Source organism: Typopeltis vanoorti, chromosome 22, assembly GCF_054136105.1.
Source record: "Typopeltis vanoorti isolate ZY-2024b chromosome 22, IOZ_Tvanoo_1.0, whole genome shotgun sequence".
NCBI classification, from domain to species: Eukaryota; Metazoa; Arthropoda; class Arachnida; order Uropygi; family Thelyphonidae; genus Typopeltis; species Typopeltis vanoorti.
This window is the reverse complement of record NC_143570.1, coordinates 37,758,688-37,774,655: the sequence shown is the minus strand read 5'-3', so window position 1 is coordinate 37,774,655 and position 15,968 is coordinate 37,758,688. Positions and strand designations below refer to the sequence as shown.

General features: G+C 34.8%; 1 pseudogene; it reads right to left on the bottom strand.

Annotated features, from left to right (window-relative positions):
• Nucleotides 1-13,918: 13,918 nt before the first annotated feature.
• On the bottom strand, nucleotides 13,919-15,170 carry LOC150094327 (dnaJ homolog subfamily B member 4 pseudogene; annotated as a pseudogene).
• Nucleotides 15,171-15,968: the final 798 nt, after the last annotated feature.

Genomic DNA, 15,968 nt, shown 5'->3' with positions numbered 1-15,968 from the left:
AAGTTAAAGGAAGTGATGTGTGGCATTTAGGTCATCTAAAATACAATTATGTTTTTCTATTGTTGTTCAAACAACTGACCGTTAAAGAACGATTTGCCAGCATGGGGAACATCCAAGTGAGGAATGGCACCTGTGAAATTAGAAAATATAAATGCATGTAGAAAATTAGAAATTTTAATACACTGGATGCCACCCCACATACCAAATCACCTGATTGCTCTCCACTTTGAAAGATTCGGAGAAATAGAATTTCTGGAAAAAATATCAACAATTAAGAATGACGACTGGTCTCATGTCCTAAGCAACAAAAAAATTAGTCATAGAACTCAACGAAGGTGCAAAAATTGACGACATCCCATATACTATAAGAGTGAAAAAGGTTATGGGAATAGTCGTGGTCCCAGGAAGACCGCCACCTGCTTCCGCTGTAAAAAAAATCGGACATCTACGCAGACACTGCAATGAGCCGAAATGTGAAAAGTGCAACCGCATAGGTCATACAGCAGATCAATGCAAGGGTAGCACGTACGCTTCCATATGAGGCTAAACGAAGAGTCCCCAGACATAAAAGGCGGAGAAGAGGATGTGCAAGACACAGATGGGCATAACAAAGGTAAAGAAGAAAATAGGGAGAATAACAAAGGAAGCAACAACTCATCAACTGACAGGGAAGAAAAAAAAAACTTCACGTTACAAAAAGACAACAAAACCACTGTTCCAGAAATGTCTATATCAGATGATAAGAGGGGAGAAGGCAGAGAAAGTGAAATTCCAAAAAGTCGCCCTGAGCCATTACCGAGGGAAGAGATTAGTGGAAAGAACTGTACAGGTGACAAGCAGGAAACCTCAAATGAGTCACAAATAACCTGTACTCCGAAATCCCAAGGGCAAACAAGTAGCAAGTCGCCAGCAACACAAAACGTAGCTCCTAAAACACAGCGAAGAACAAAAATTAAGGTCACGCCAAATACCACCAGAGCCAGAAGCAAAACATAAAACTACCCGAATAATTGTAACAGAACAAATCAGAACCAAAATGAAGTTAATGAGCCTAAATTGTAACGGGATAAATACCAAAGAATGCCAAAACCTGCTGATCAATGAAATTCACAAAAAATTGCCAGACATCGTAATGCTGCAGGAAACAAGAATTCACGCGCCAGAGCCAATAATACGACTAGAAAAAAAGACTAGCCCATCACTACATCCTAATCAATGAACCTGCCAGCAGTAGTTCTAGCGGTGGAGTAGCTATCCTTATCAAAAAGGCACCACACATGCAACTGCTGTCCCACGAAGTCTATGTCAGGCACAGAACCCTAGAAGTTGACATACATCTCGACAATCAAATAATAACCTTAATGAATGTGTATGGTCCAACAAAACGTGAAGAAAAAACAACATTTTGGCAGATAATCAAAGAAAATCTGCAACAGAAGAACATAGCAGTAATTGCAGGTGACATGAACTTCGTGGAACAGCCCTTCATTGATCAGGAGAAAGGGTCACAAGCGCCACAGAAAGGACACATCAAGACCTTTGTAGATTGTGGGCTAACAGATGCCTTCAGATTCTTGCATCCAAGAAAAAAGGAGTTCACACATTTCGCTCCTGGGAACGCCTCAAGAATCGACAGGGTTTACGTGTCCCAATACAGAGGCTTCACTGCGAGCAGTGTTGAACATATCCCTGTAACTTTCAGCGATCACTACATAGTAATAGCAGAATTTCAACCCCCTCACAAGGAAAAAAGAACAAAATTCGTGAACAGAAATTTCCCACTGTATAAATTTAATCAGAACTTAACGAAAGATGAAGAATTCAACAAAGAAGTACAAAATATAATATCAGACGTAGAAAAAATAGTCAATCCAATAATAGCCTGGGAAACTTTCAAAAGAAAAATTAAAAACGCAGCCATAAAAATTAGCACTAAAAGAAAACACCAGCAAAACCAAGAAAGAGAGACAGATCTAAAGAAACTATCCAGCCTGTACTACATGGATCGGACCAAACCAGAAGTTAAACAAGAAATAAATCTAATTAGAGAAAAAATCAAAGCGCAACAACTTCAGGAAATAGAAGGAGCATGGCTCCGCTCCCGGTTAAGAACCATAGAAAATGATGAGGGCAAAATATCCACAGCTTGGATTTTCGAAAAAAGGAATTATGAAAGAAAGAGAATAGAATGTTTACACTACGATGGGAAAATCATTCAAGAAGATGCGGAACTACTGCATGCTATTCACGATACTTCGCAACACTGTTTTCGGAAAAACAAAGCGAGGAACGGGACAGAAACAAATTCCTCCCTTTCATACCTAAGATAACCCAGAAAGAGGCGGAAGAAATTGACATCCCGATAACAGCAGCAGAATTCAGGCAAACAGTAAGGCATTTACTAGACAAGAAATCCCCAGGAGAAGACGGTCTTACAAACGAATTTTACAAGCACTACTTCCAAAAATTCGAGCATTTATTTATGAGAATGACGCAAGAAATATACCAAACACAAATAAAACCAGACAGATTCAGCACAGGGTACATCACACTTATCCCGAAAACTTCAGACACAGAAAAATTAAAAGACATAAAGCAATGGAGAGGGATAACACTTTTAAACACCGAATTTTGTTTATTCTATTGGATAGGATTTTTAAAAACAAAAATCCTATCCAATAGAATACAGAAGTACCTACAGAAATTAATATCTCCCGCACAGACTTGTGCAATTAAAGGCAGAAATATAGCAGACACAATTACTCGTTTAAGATCAGTATACGAGTACTATAGTCTGACTGACAAACCCTGTGTCCTACTAGGCTTGGATATAGAAATGGCGTTTGACACCATAAGCCACGTATATATATTCAAAGTTGTAGAGGAAATGGGATTTGGCCCAAAATTTAGGAACTGGCTGCAAACTTTCTAAGAGAATGCAGAAAGTCAAGTAATCGTGAACAGGCAGCTATCCGCATCTTTTAAAATGAAATGCTCAGTGAGACAAGGAGACCCCCCTCTCTATGGCCCTCTTCGTCCTTGCACTAGAACCAGTCATCAGAGTGATCAACTCCAACAAAGAAATCAAGGGAACAAACATTCACGGGGAGAGCCAAGCAAAAATATTGGCATATGCTGACGACATCACATTAACCCTAGAGACGGAAACATCCATTGAAGAGTCAATGAAATTACTAGACGCCTTTGCAAGAGCTTCTGCCCTGAAAGTAAACCTGAATAAATCTCATTGCATGCTAATAGGAAAATGGGAAAAGAACCCTGAGATTCCTCAAGGCATAAGAACTCAGAAATACTTACCGGTTCTGGGAGTTAAAATAGGCGGCCCAGAAACGTATGAAAAACAGTGGAAAGAACTCCACGCAGCTGTTGCGTGGAAAATAAATACTATGCGCCCAAGACAACTATCTGTAAGAGGAAAAGCGCGAATATGCATTATATATTTATCCTCTCGCATCTGGTACGAAGTGAACAACATCCCGTACCATGGGCAATGGGCAGACAAGATCCACAGGCTGTGCGCCACCTACATCTGGGGCTCTCGGTACGAACCGATGAGGAGAACAACGCTCTTTCACGAATTAGAAGCAGGAGGTCTAGGTCTAATTAATATCCACTTAAAAGCAGTTATCAACAGAGCGAAGACTGCAGAAACAGCAAACACCAAGTCATACCACGGATATGCAATAGCATTCCTACAGAAATGCCTTTCACACAGAATAATCAGCACAATGCCAGAGATTCATGGAAGAGTTCCCAGAATGTTTACAGAGATGGCGGAGGGATACGTATTTGTAACAGAGCGCATTAACACTGAAACCTTAATAAGTCAAAAAACAAAAGCAACATACTACAAACTAAGCAGAACAACCATTCCCATGCCACAACATAGAGAATTAAGAAGAGGACAAATCACACTCAGTCCGGTATTAAACAATATCTTCAAGCTCCCAATACATCCAAAGTATAAAACGTTCTTCTTTAAAGTACACCATGCCTGCCTACCAACCAAGATGTGGATAGTGGCTAAAGGTATACCTCTTGAAGGAAATGCAACATGTCAGTTTTGCCAGGAACCGGAAACACTATACCACCTAATGTTATATTGCAAGGAAGCAGAAGTAACTTGGAAAGCCGTTAAAAGATGGCTTCCAGAAATCAAAGTAATCAATGAAGAAATGTTATTCTGGCTAAAAGGAAAACATATAAACAGGGTGAAACAATTGTTCTAATCCTAACGATGTACGCAATTTGGGCTCACAGGTGCGACCAAGCGTATGGAAGGGAAGACAGTCCCGGAACAATATCGAAATTACATCACTACATCCAGGAGGAGATCACCAATTCGGTCCAGTCCAGAAGAATGACTACAGAAGAATGGACACACTTAACCTCCAACCTTACATCAGATGAACCCTCCAACCAACAACAGAACGACACCTTCATCACTCCTAGTGGAAATGGGGCAAATCAGAAGTATATTCGGAAGGATACTAACTCTCCACTTCCACCAGAGGAAACAGCACCTGAGTCACTTGGAACAGATCTCCTACCGCAGGAAAAAAAAGTGCTCCCTACTTCATTGCATGTGAATGTTATTTCGCTGTACAGATATATATATGATTTATCTTGTAGAATATATAGATTGTTAAATATATAATAAGTGTGATATATAATTATATATATGGTATGTAAATAGAATTAACTGTATATTTAAAAAAAAAAAAAAAAAAGCTGAATTATACCTTAATTGATGTAATAGAGAAAATAATGTGTATGTAACTAACAGATGAGATTCCCTGTTTATAAGTAAAGGAAGTTAAAGCATTTTAAGAGAACAGTAATGTAACAACTACATTATAACATGATGATATAATATAAAATGAAACTTCGATTGAAATAATGGTATAACAAATGTATATATTGTATATAAAATTCATTATGATGTAAATAATTGCAAAAGTTTATAATAAAGTTGTTAAAAAAAAAAAAGCGATTGGCCACTTCTTCGTATCAACTTGACTATGAAAATATTGTGAGGTCCAAAGAATGCCAAATTTCACATCAACTTTTTTTTTTTTTAATCAACCAGCATTTCCTCTAACTTGTGAGTTTGTAATCAATCTATTGTTTTTTCTAACTTTGGTTTTCCAAAATAGAGAAATAAATATTTTATTCCAATATATCAAAAAAAAAATCAGCTAACGCCTTTTTATTCCCGTATATGGGGAGTAGGCGAGGCCATTTACCCCTATCTAACTTTTTTGGAGACTGAGTGGGCAGTTCAATCTCCACTGGTACCAATCAGAGATAGATGGCCCAAGGCTATCACTAATTAAGCGGTACTCAGTGAAGAGAGACGGCTCAAATGTGCCGCCATCTCGTGGTCCCTAACCCTAACACAATATATTTAATGTCTGAAATAATGTGGGTTCTACGGTCGATTTTCTTGAGTTTACAGGACGAAAAACCCGAGTTTCCGGGAGGAAAAACCTGCTTGCCCGTGCCAGAGATCGACTAACTCGGGAGCCAGTCGAAAAAAGGCTTAGAAAAATTTCCTCTAGTCGCCGACTAGACTCGAAACCAAGTCTTCCTTCGTGCGGCCAAGCGCCGTGGTTGGCAAACGCCACATCTACATATATATATATATATATATATATATTTATTTATTTATTTATTTTGTATTAAAATATTTGTTGTATTAAAATAATTAAAAGTGATAAATAATTTTTTAAAATACACAAATAAAGTTTTTAGTTGTGTATTTTTTTAGTTTATTTGTGCGTAATCAGATATCAGGTTGGGGGAACGTGATCTATATAAGAGAGTAGATCGCCGAATAACTTTTTTTATAGAAAAGTAGCTCGCATAGTAAAAAAGTTGAACACCATTGTATTATGTCATGCATTTGGTGTGGTACACAGCTGTATTGTGAATATTCAGATAAAATACGTTACGTTGGCGATTGATCTAATTTTATAGGTATATTTAAAATAATCCCTGATGTCAAGAGTTACATCGAAAGAAAAACTTCATGAAAGAATGTGTCATTTTAATACAGAATTATAAAGTGAATTTAAATTTTTGAAGCTAGAACCAGAGAATGACACTGTATTTTGTTCTTTGAACAACAGTTAATTTTCTCTTGGATTTGGTTGTGGGCGTGACATTATTAAACACATAGACACTTCAAAACATCAAAAGGCTGTAAGAGCTAGGTAATATTAGTAAGACTCTCGATGCATTTTTCAAAAAAAAAAAAGAGCCGAAATCTGACGACTATGCTCGTGCAGCTAAAGAATCTACATTTTCTTTTCACACAGTTGTACATGACCAAAGTTTTAAATCATGTGACTGTCAGTCGAAACTAATTTCAAAACTTCACGATCCAAAATATTCCAGTGCCAGAACAAAAACAGAGGCCATAGCTAATAACGTAATTGTAGCTTTTGTAATGGATAAAGTACAAAATGAAATAAATACTGCCAATTTTGTTACTAGATCTGTCAGTGGCGCACCCAGAGGGGCGGGGGGCTCTCCCCCCCCCCCCCAAAGAAAGAGGAAAAAACACTAAAAAAATTTTCAAATCTTTTCCTAAAATTAAAATTATTATTTTTTGTATTTATGCTGTGCCGTGTCTTCTATTTCTATACTACTTATGAATTAGCGATCATTGTAGATGCTCAGCCATAGGTCGTATGCGATGCGTTGTGTGTATTCTCAAATCGTCTACTCAACTCGGCCCCCCGCCCAAGATTAAATCCTGAGTGCGCTACTGAGATCCATAGATGCCACGAACAGACCAGATATGAAACTTGTACTCGTCTTAAGTAGAATATTTGTTCCCCACTTTGGAGTTAAAGTATGACTGATAAGAATTTGATGAATTAACAGGAGAGACAGCAGATATTTCAACCGAACACGTGACTAAAACTCTTAAAAATTTGCTATTGAAAATAAAATTGTATCCTACTATGCAGATAACACATCCAAATATTGGCCAATGAGAAGGCAGAGCAAAATAACCTTCATACAAAGTTACCACAAGAAATGGGTGCCGTGCCCATATTGTTCACAACTTTGTACAGAGTGGTGCTGATCAACTGCCTTTTCATATAGAAATTTCATTGTAATTATGATTGTAATTGAAATAAACGGACATTTTTACAGTAAGAGTAGAAAAACTAAAAGAATTTTGCGAGTTTGCAGACATTCAATACAAAAACGTATTGTGACCCAGTACTATATTTATGTTGTACTACGAATTTTAAGTCTGCTACCTGCTCTGCAGTAGATTCTTTTGATTTGGACAAGATTGAAATCCTACGTCCTTTCACATTGTGAAAATTCTTGCCCCAAACCAATCAGAGACTCTTTTGGAAATCCACTATTATTAGCCTTATTTCTTCATTGCAGCTTTCAAATTTTTCAAGAAACTGTGTCAGCTTTTGAAAAACATGAAAGTTACAGAAGTAGATTTGAAGCACAAGGAAGTGAAAGTGAAACTAATAGCCAGAGGAGAAAACAAGTTCATCCCCCAGCTTTGTAAGCAAAAGCTGTCTCTGCATGCCAACGAAGGAGACGTCAATAAAGGAAGATTTTCAAAAGCATATTTCTCATATTGAGAAATCTCTTATTTAGAAATGTGGGCAAGCAGTCTCGAAGGTTTAGAGCAGTTTTCTTGGATGCAATTAAGTCGGGATTTTAAGCTTCAACGGCCAGATGTTTAAGCATCTGGGGAATTTGTTAATTCCACAGCTCCTTCCGTAAAAGCAGTTGCTGACAACCTTTTGATGTGGTTTCAATTATAAAAAAAGTAAAATTGAGAAAAACAAGCAATCAGATGAAAAAAATATACAAGAATATCAGAAGGCCACATTGAGCGTTGTTAATTTATGGGTTGAGTTATTCAAAATGATTAAAACAAATAGGAGTAAATGTCAAAACTTTGAAAAGCTGATGGAGTTCATTTTTTGCTTGCCATCTTTTTCTATGATGAACAATGTTTGGTCTGCTGATACAACTGAAAACTAAATGTCTCCTTCAAATAAAAGTGAATTCAGATGTGAATTGCTCGGAGTTCTATGAAAGGATAAAAAATGACAACTTTGTTAAAGAAAGTTCATTCCTCTGAAAATGAATGGTACAATTAAAGTGAATAAATATTTATTCGAAGGTAAACATTTCATTTATCTTTACAATTTTTTTTTTTTGGTCGACATTTTTGTTCGTATTTTGCTTTCAAGAAATATGGTAACCCTAGCAGTGGTAAATACACAAGCAAGCAGCAAATAAACTGTAGGTTAACTTTACATAAAATTAGGAAAGCATTATGTGATAAAATAATACTAAAATTGTAACTCGTGTAGTGAGTCTAGTCACCATTTTGCACACTATAAGATACGTTTGTCTTAAGGATCATTAATACGATAGTGCAAACATTCCTTCATGTAAAGTATACACTACGACAAACACTCTCAAAAAAAAACTTCTGTCAACTGTCTTAACTCGTTGTACTCAGTACAGTGAATTAAGATATTTGACCCTACCAACCACGTATCAATACAGTTAGTAATTTTCGCTAATGCTGTCGACTTGTAAATAAATAAATGTACAGTGTTAATAGTCGTTGTTATAGAGTTATATCTTATACTTTTATATAATTTAAGTGAGCATTTATTGTTACAATTATAACCAGATTTAAATTGCCAATTAAAATCAGGCATGCCTAAATTTGAGAAGTAAATTTAGTGCATCAATGAAGGAAGACTGCTTTTTTGAAAAAAAAAAAAATTACAAACAAAAAGTACAAATGAAAAACTGACTTCAGAATTATTTCAGACAACAGTTTATGGTAACCGAAGCAGTAGTAGTTGCTACTAACGAAGTTCTTTGATTATCATGCAGAAAATACAGTTTACGATCAATGGTTTGCACAACTACAATAAGAACATAATAAGCAATTTACAGACAAAATTGTTGCTGGTGATGGGCGGTAGATGGCGGTGTGGTAGTTTTTATTTATTCGTATGGAGTTTCCCCCTTTTTTCTCCCCCGTCGAGTCGAGCCCCCTCATGGGGGTTAGGTATTTATGGCTGTAGATCCGTGTGTGTTCACGGAGCCGGTTTGCCTGTTTGCGGGATGAAAAACGCCAGATAAACTGGCGGAAAAAACCCTACTGCCTGCGCCCAAGACCAGCTAACTTAGTTATGGCTGAGGAAGATCCTCAAATTCCTCACGTCTTCGATGGGAATGAACCTGGGACACTCCTTCCCCAGTCATATGGTTGCGAAGCGCACAGCCACTAGGCTAACCGCGCGGACGATGGTGGTAGTAATGTCGCTGCATGTAAATACAATGAACAAGTAATTACTGATTTAAATCAAGTTAATTCTTTCTTTAAAGGTTACACGGTGATCAGCATTCATATTTATAAATTTAGGGACACAAAAATACACGCGTTGAAAAGATTATTTTACTAATTATTAATAAAATAACACTTGACGTTTCGACCCTTGTATCGAGGTCATCATCAGAAGGATACAAGCGTATAAGGAACCAAGCTACATGCTCTAGCCCTGTATACCAATATTTTATTAATTCAAAGCATCTATATACATTCAGAATAAATATATATACAATATGTACATAGCACGCTTTTCAAAGGAAACGTTTTACATTGATATTTCATTTTCATGTACAAAACTATAACATGCTCAGAGGATATTTCCGCCTAAAACTCCTTTACAATACTTTGAGCAGTCATTTCTCTTTATACAGTATGTTACATATTGATTTGATACAATGCTATTACTTATCTTTATAAATAAGTTGCTATTTACATATATATATGCGATGTTTATTTCCATATACAATTGTTTAATATTGGTATTTCATATTCATTTACAACATTATGACAAGCTAAGAGTCTATTTCCAACTAAGTCCTGTTCATTTCTTTGAGCAGTCTTTTTTTTGTCATATAGCATAAATTACATATTGATGTGATACAATGCTATTATCTTATCTTAAGAAATAAGTTGCTATCTACATACATATCTTATCTTAAGAAATAAGTTGCTATCTACATACATACGATGTTTGTTTCCCTATACAATTTTTACATTGGTATTTATTTTTCATGTACAACATTATAACATGCTCAAAGTCTATTTCCACCAAAAGTCCTTTTCATTTCTTTGAGCAGTAATTTTTCTTCATATAGCATAACCGGTAAACTAAATGTACGTAGTTTTCATTTATTTATTTATTTTTATTTTTTTATTATTTATTTTATTTTATTTTTTTTATCGCTAGAGGTCAGGCTAGGAAAAAGATGAATTAACTACGTAAATTTAGTTTACCGGTATACAGGGCTAAAGCACGTAGCTTGGTTCCTTATAGATGACCTCGATACAGGGGTCGAAACGTCAAGTGTTATTTTATTAATAATTAGTAAAATAATCTTTTCAACACGTGTGTTTTTGTGTCCCTAAATTTATAAATATAAATCAAGTTAATTTTGTCAATCTGCCAATTATGGCTCCAATCATATTGGCATAAAATTAGTAACAATTTTAATTAGTTACTATTTACTAAAAGTTAGTTATTATTACACGACACCTCCAAGGAGTCCAAGGGCTCATCCCGGAAGGGCACTTTACTCCACTCCTCTACACCCATCTAACCATCTCCCCTCTACTACTTAATTCTCCTACTATCTCATCAAACGCCATCCACTGCCCATCACCAACAACAGTATATTTTCTGTAAATTGCGCATGTTCTAAAGTTCAATTTTCCTGTACGCGAGATGAAAAACCTGAGTTTCCAAGAGAAAAAAACTCTGCGACCTCCGTATGAGATCGGCTAACTACTTTACATAATTATCATAACGAGAAAAGAAGTGTACTATTTATTACAGTACCAAACGACATAAATAGTGACGGCTAATCCTACTCTCTTCATAAAAGCTAACCCTAGCTTTGAAGTGGGGGGGGAGATAAACTTTAAAACTGCGTACAGAATTTAGTACAGAGCAGAAAATTTAATATATCTTAATTGTACATATGTAAATACTCTGTATGATGATAATAGGAAAAAAATTATTATTACTAAAATATATATACAGTATATATATTATTATATAGAGTAATTACATCTATTGTTATTGTATATACAGAGTACAAAAAATAAAAAATGCAAAAAAAAAAACATCTGCAATAATCATCATTGTTAATATTATAATAATATACGTTGTAAACAATTATGTAAACATACTGAGAAATAATAAAATGCTAAAAATTATTATTTTTATTATCACCGTACTCTATTGTCATTATGCAGTGTATTCAAAGTCAGAACACAAGACGGTATCATACTGCAACATATTCACTGCTTCCGTTGTTTAAAATATACATGTACTGGTGTACATGAACATAATATGCATGTGTGTTGTTTGGGTTACCTCCAAAGCAGCTGATATCATGAGGAGTATGATTAACATCCTCCACCGGAAAATTAATTCGCACTAATTTCCCAGTGCTTTGCTTCCACCAATGGCAAATATTGTAATTAAAATCTTACTATATAATTTACATGCTGTATTTAATAAGCTAATACTCAATTTTCACATAAACTTCTGTGTGCTTGCTTAAAAGCTGATATTATTTTGCAAGAAATCCAATATCCATTTAACAGATTTAGGAATCTTACTTTAAAAGGGATATCGCTATATTTAATTAGCTGTGAGGTAATTCCTTCTATATCTACTGATTTTATATTTTTTGTTGTATATAAAGCTTCTTACAATTCCACCATCTCCAATAATTCTATTCATGTATTATTTATATTTTTATTTATTGTTTAATAAAGGATGGATTGTACCACAGTTGCCTGTAGCGTTGTATTAGTCCTTTTGAGATTATCGAAATTCTGCTAAATCTTTTTCTGATTTATTCAAATATTTCGTTAATTTATAAGCAATGGTTGGAATGCCAAAGCATATCATTTTCGATATTATTAATAAATTTATTCCAAGAATATTGGTGAGTTTTTCTCGTAATATTTTTTGCAATGCAAAACTTTTCTTGAATTTTTTTGTGTTTGGTTTTTATAAATTACTAGGGGGATCCTCCCCCTGACGCCTACCCCCCCCCCCGAGTTCCGAACTGGTAGGCTGGTTCTCCTTGAATTCTGATGACTCGAATTTTGAAGACTCGAAAGGGGGTTTCCGTGCCCCCCCTGGTATCAACGGTGCCCAACCTTCTGAGTTCCGGACTGGTAGGCCGGTTCTCCTTGAATTCTGATGACTCGACACTCAAAACGTTTTTCAAATAACTTGACAATAAACGTGACACAAAAACGTTACAAAAAAAGTCTTAGCATTTTATATTATAGAGTAGATTATTAAATAAGCCACCATGGGGCCGAAGATGGCTAGTGATAGCAGCAAAGCGAAAAGAAAAGTTGTTAGAACCACGATAGAGGTGTAAAAAGAAATCATATCCAAACATGAAAATGTCGTTTGTGTCTCGGATCTTGCTATGCAGTTCGGTATGGCGAAATCAACGATCTGTACAATACTCAAAAATAAAGAAGCGATCAATTTTCGTCTGTATTTTATCTATTTATTGTGTTTATTCTTTCTGTGTAAGATTTTATGCATTTTCATTGTTTTTGTAAGCGATTTTATGCATGAAGTACTGTTATAAAGATTTAAATAAGCAATCATCTGGGGTTCGGGAACTAATTAATCCATTTTACATTAATTCTTATGGGAAAATGGTTTCCGTTTTCAAACAAATCGGTTTCCGAACAGCCTTTAGGAACGAATCGTGTTCGCCAACCGAGGTTCCACTGTATTTATGTTACATCTACACACCTCTAGCGATTTCGATGATGTTTCCGCAAGTATAGCAGAAAAACAAGTATATTTGTTTTTCTGCTATACTTGCCGAAACATGCAAGAAAAAATAGGTTTTTTTTTTTTTTTTTTTTGATAATTTGGACGAATCAGCACTAGCAGATGCATTAAAGGTCTACGGGCAGAGAAAGTTAAATAACTTTATTAATAATCTGAAACTTATCAGTTGGGTTCTGACGTATTCCAGTTAGCGTTAAATGTGAAAGGTGACGGAGAAAGTTCGAACAATTATAGACAACTTCTGCTTACTTCATAATTGGAAGTGAACAAACATAACGTTAACACTAATGCAATTATAGTGAACTCCAAAGTTAATTTAAACAGCTATAAACGAGACCAAGCGGGTAGTAAAATTAATGCAATGCACTGTTTACGTGTAGAAACAATAGATAAATAAAAAAGTACTAAAATGCAACATAGATAGAAAAATCATCGCTAGTATTTATTAACCATAAGAGTGACATAATGAATTACATTCCACCATACGATGATGATCTTTGAAAATATATAAACAATTAATAAAATAAATAATCCAGGTTTTGCTAACAAAATTTAAAATCATAATATTCTGTAGGTCATAAATTATCCTTCTAATGATAATCAAGATTTTAGCTTGAAATTAAGAAAAACAGTTGCATTTACATGGATATTAGTAGTTTTATTAGCAGCTTACTCTTTTTTAAGAGTTACATTGAAGTTAAGCGTTTGTTCTGTGTATGGATTCTATGTACATGATTTGACAAACTGCAAAATACATTGTCGCTATTCTTTTAAAAATAAGAAAATTTTTTTATTTAAAAGTACTATATGTATTGTAACATATAAACAGAATGTGAAAGGTGTGGAGAATACATTATTTACAATTAATATCCATAGACTGTATATATTATTTATACATGATACTTCCTAAAGAAAACTGTGAAGTTATACATAAAGCAATAAAATAGAATACTTTACCAAAAGTGCATGAAGTCCATTAATTCAATTATCGTTAGATTACAAGTTGGAGCACTCAGATATATCTCTCATCTCTCTCTCTCTCTCTCTCTCTAAGGCAAATACTCATTAAGAATTTCTTTCACTGAATCTGTAAGGAAATCTGGAAATATTATGTCAAATGCAACAAGAAGATCTCCTCTTTTTATTGGTTCTTTAGGGTAAGGCAATCCCTGGCCTTGTATTCGATGCACAGTATTACAGTTCACAATGTTGTTTATTCTTAGCATCCTCTTCTCTCCTGTTAATGTGGGAATCTCTACTTGTGTACCGCACAGCGCCTCTCGAAGTGTTATTTTAACTGTATGCTTAATATCGACACCTTCCCTTTTAAAAAAGGGATGAGGTTTATCTCTGATTACAAACACAATGTTGGCTGGAATGGTGTTCGGTCGTTGATCTCCTTCCTTTTCGAAAGTGATTTTTGTTCCTGCTTTCCAACCAGGCTTGATAGCAATATCAAGAATCTTGTCTACCTTTCTTGCACTAAGTCCATCCGGGTTCAACACCTGTTTGCTAATTTTCATTTTTTTAATAGCACCAATAAGAATTTCTTCTAAAGAGACGTATAGATCACGTTCAATTGGCGGATCCTGTTTCAGTTTTCTGGGTATATTCGGACTACCACGGTACATATTCGATTTTACACCAGGATGAGATCCGAAAAGATTGTTGTTACCCATTTCTTCGTTCATGAAAAATATATTTGACTGGTTATTTGGATCGTTTCCTCCTGTCTGGAAGAAAAACTGAAATGGGTTATCTGTTCCGAAGAACTGAGTAAATGTAGCCCTCGGATCTCCATGAAATGCATACGCAAATTGTGTTCCTCCATTTGTATTGCTTCCTGGTATTCCACCTTTTAGACCTTCTTCCCCATATTGATCGTATATTTCTTTTTTCTTCTTGTCGCTGAGCACTTCGTATGCCTCTGCAATTTCTTTAAATTTCTCCTCGGCTTCTTTTGTCTTGTTTTTATCTGGATGGAACTTCAAAGCCAATTTCCTATAAGCCTTTTTAATATCTTCGTCTGTAGCACTTTGACTTAATTCTAACACCTTGTAATAATCTTTTCCTGGCATGTCGGAACAGAAATAATCACAACGAATAAAAAACGGTAACTGGTTTGTTTAAAAATAATAATAAAAGTACTTAATATTTGCAGTTCGTCAAAAGCAATACTTGTCACAATATAGGAATTCACTGAACGAAACGGACAAAATTAATCAGTAATTTTGCTATAGTAGTTGGTTGGTAAAATTGCGAACGTAACTCACGCATATTACAGATCTGCCTTTCTTGTAGAAAGCAGGAATGGTCTAAAGACGCATTTTCGTTACTATGGTAACAGCTTGACTACAAACATTCTATTTCGTGAACGTGCTGCCATCTATCAGTGAGCTACAACTCGGTGGAAGTCTGATAATAGACGTTCGCCTTATAAACAATGTCATTCGTTTATCAAGGTCAACTTGTGCTACTTCATACATACATGTTTATACAGTAAGTGTATATGGAATAAAGTAGACGTTATCTCTATTACTTACTTATTCGGTTTCAAAAGTTATTATCGTAAACTACTGTTATAACTATTAGAAATAGTGGTAAAATATTAAGAATATTTTAAAAAAAATTATAAATGTTATAGAAAAATATTATTAACACTAATTAAATATTAATAACTATTTAATGATTTATGTGGTGAAATAACAGACTAATCTTACAAATTTCCGTATATGTCGGCGTATAAGACGACTCTCAAATACTACAGAAAACCACTCGAAATCATGGGTCGTCTTATACGGCGGGTATAAAAAAAGGAAAGCTTAATTTCTTGGATGAACATTTAGGTAGTTACAATACATCGTTATATAAGAAAATAGACAGTGCTTATAAACAAATCATATTAATTTTTTGTTATATAAATTTATTTAAAATATTACAATAGATGTAAGTCTTAAAAAAACAAATAATAATTATTAACCTCAAATTTTCATCTTAATTTTCTTCATCATCTGTTGAAAATTGTTC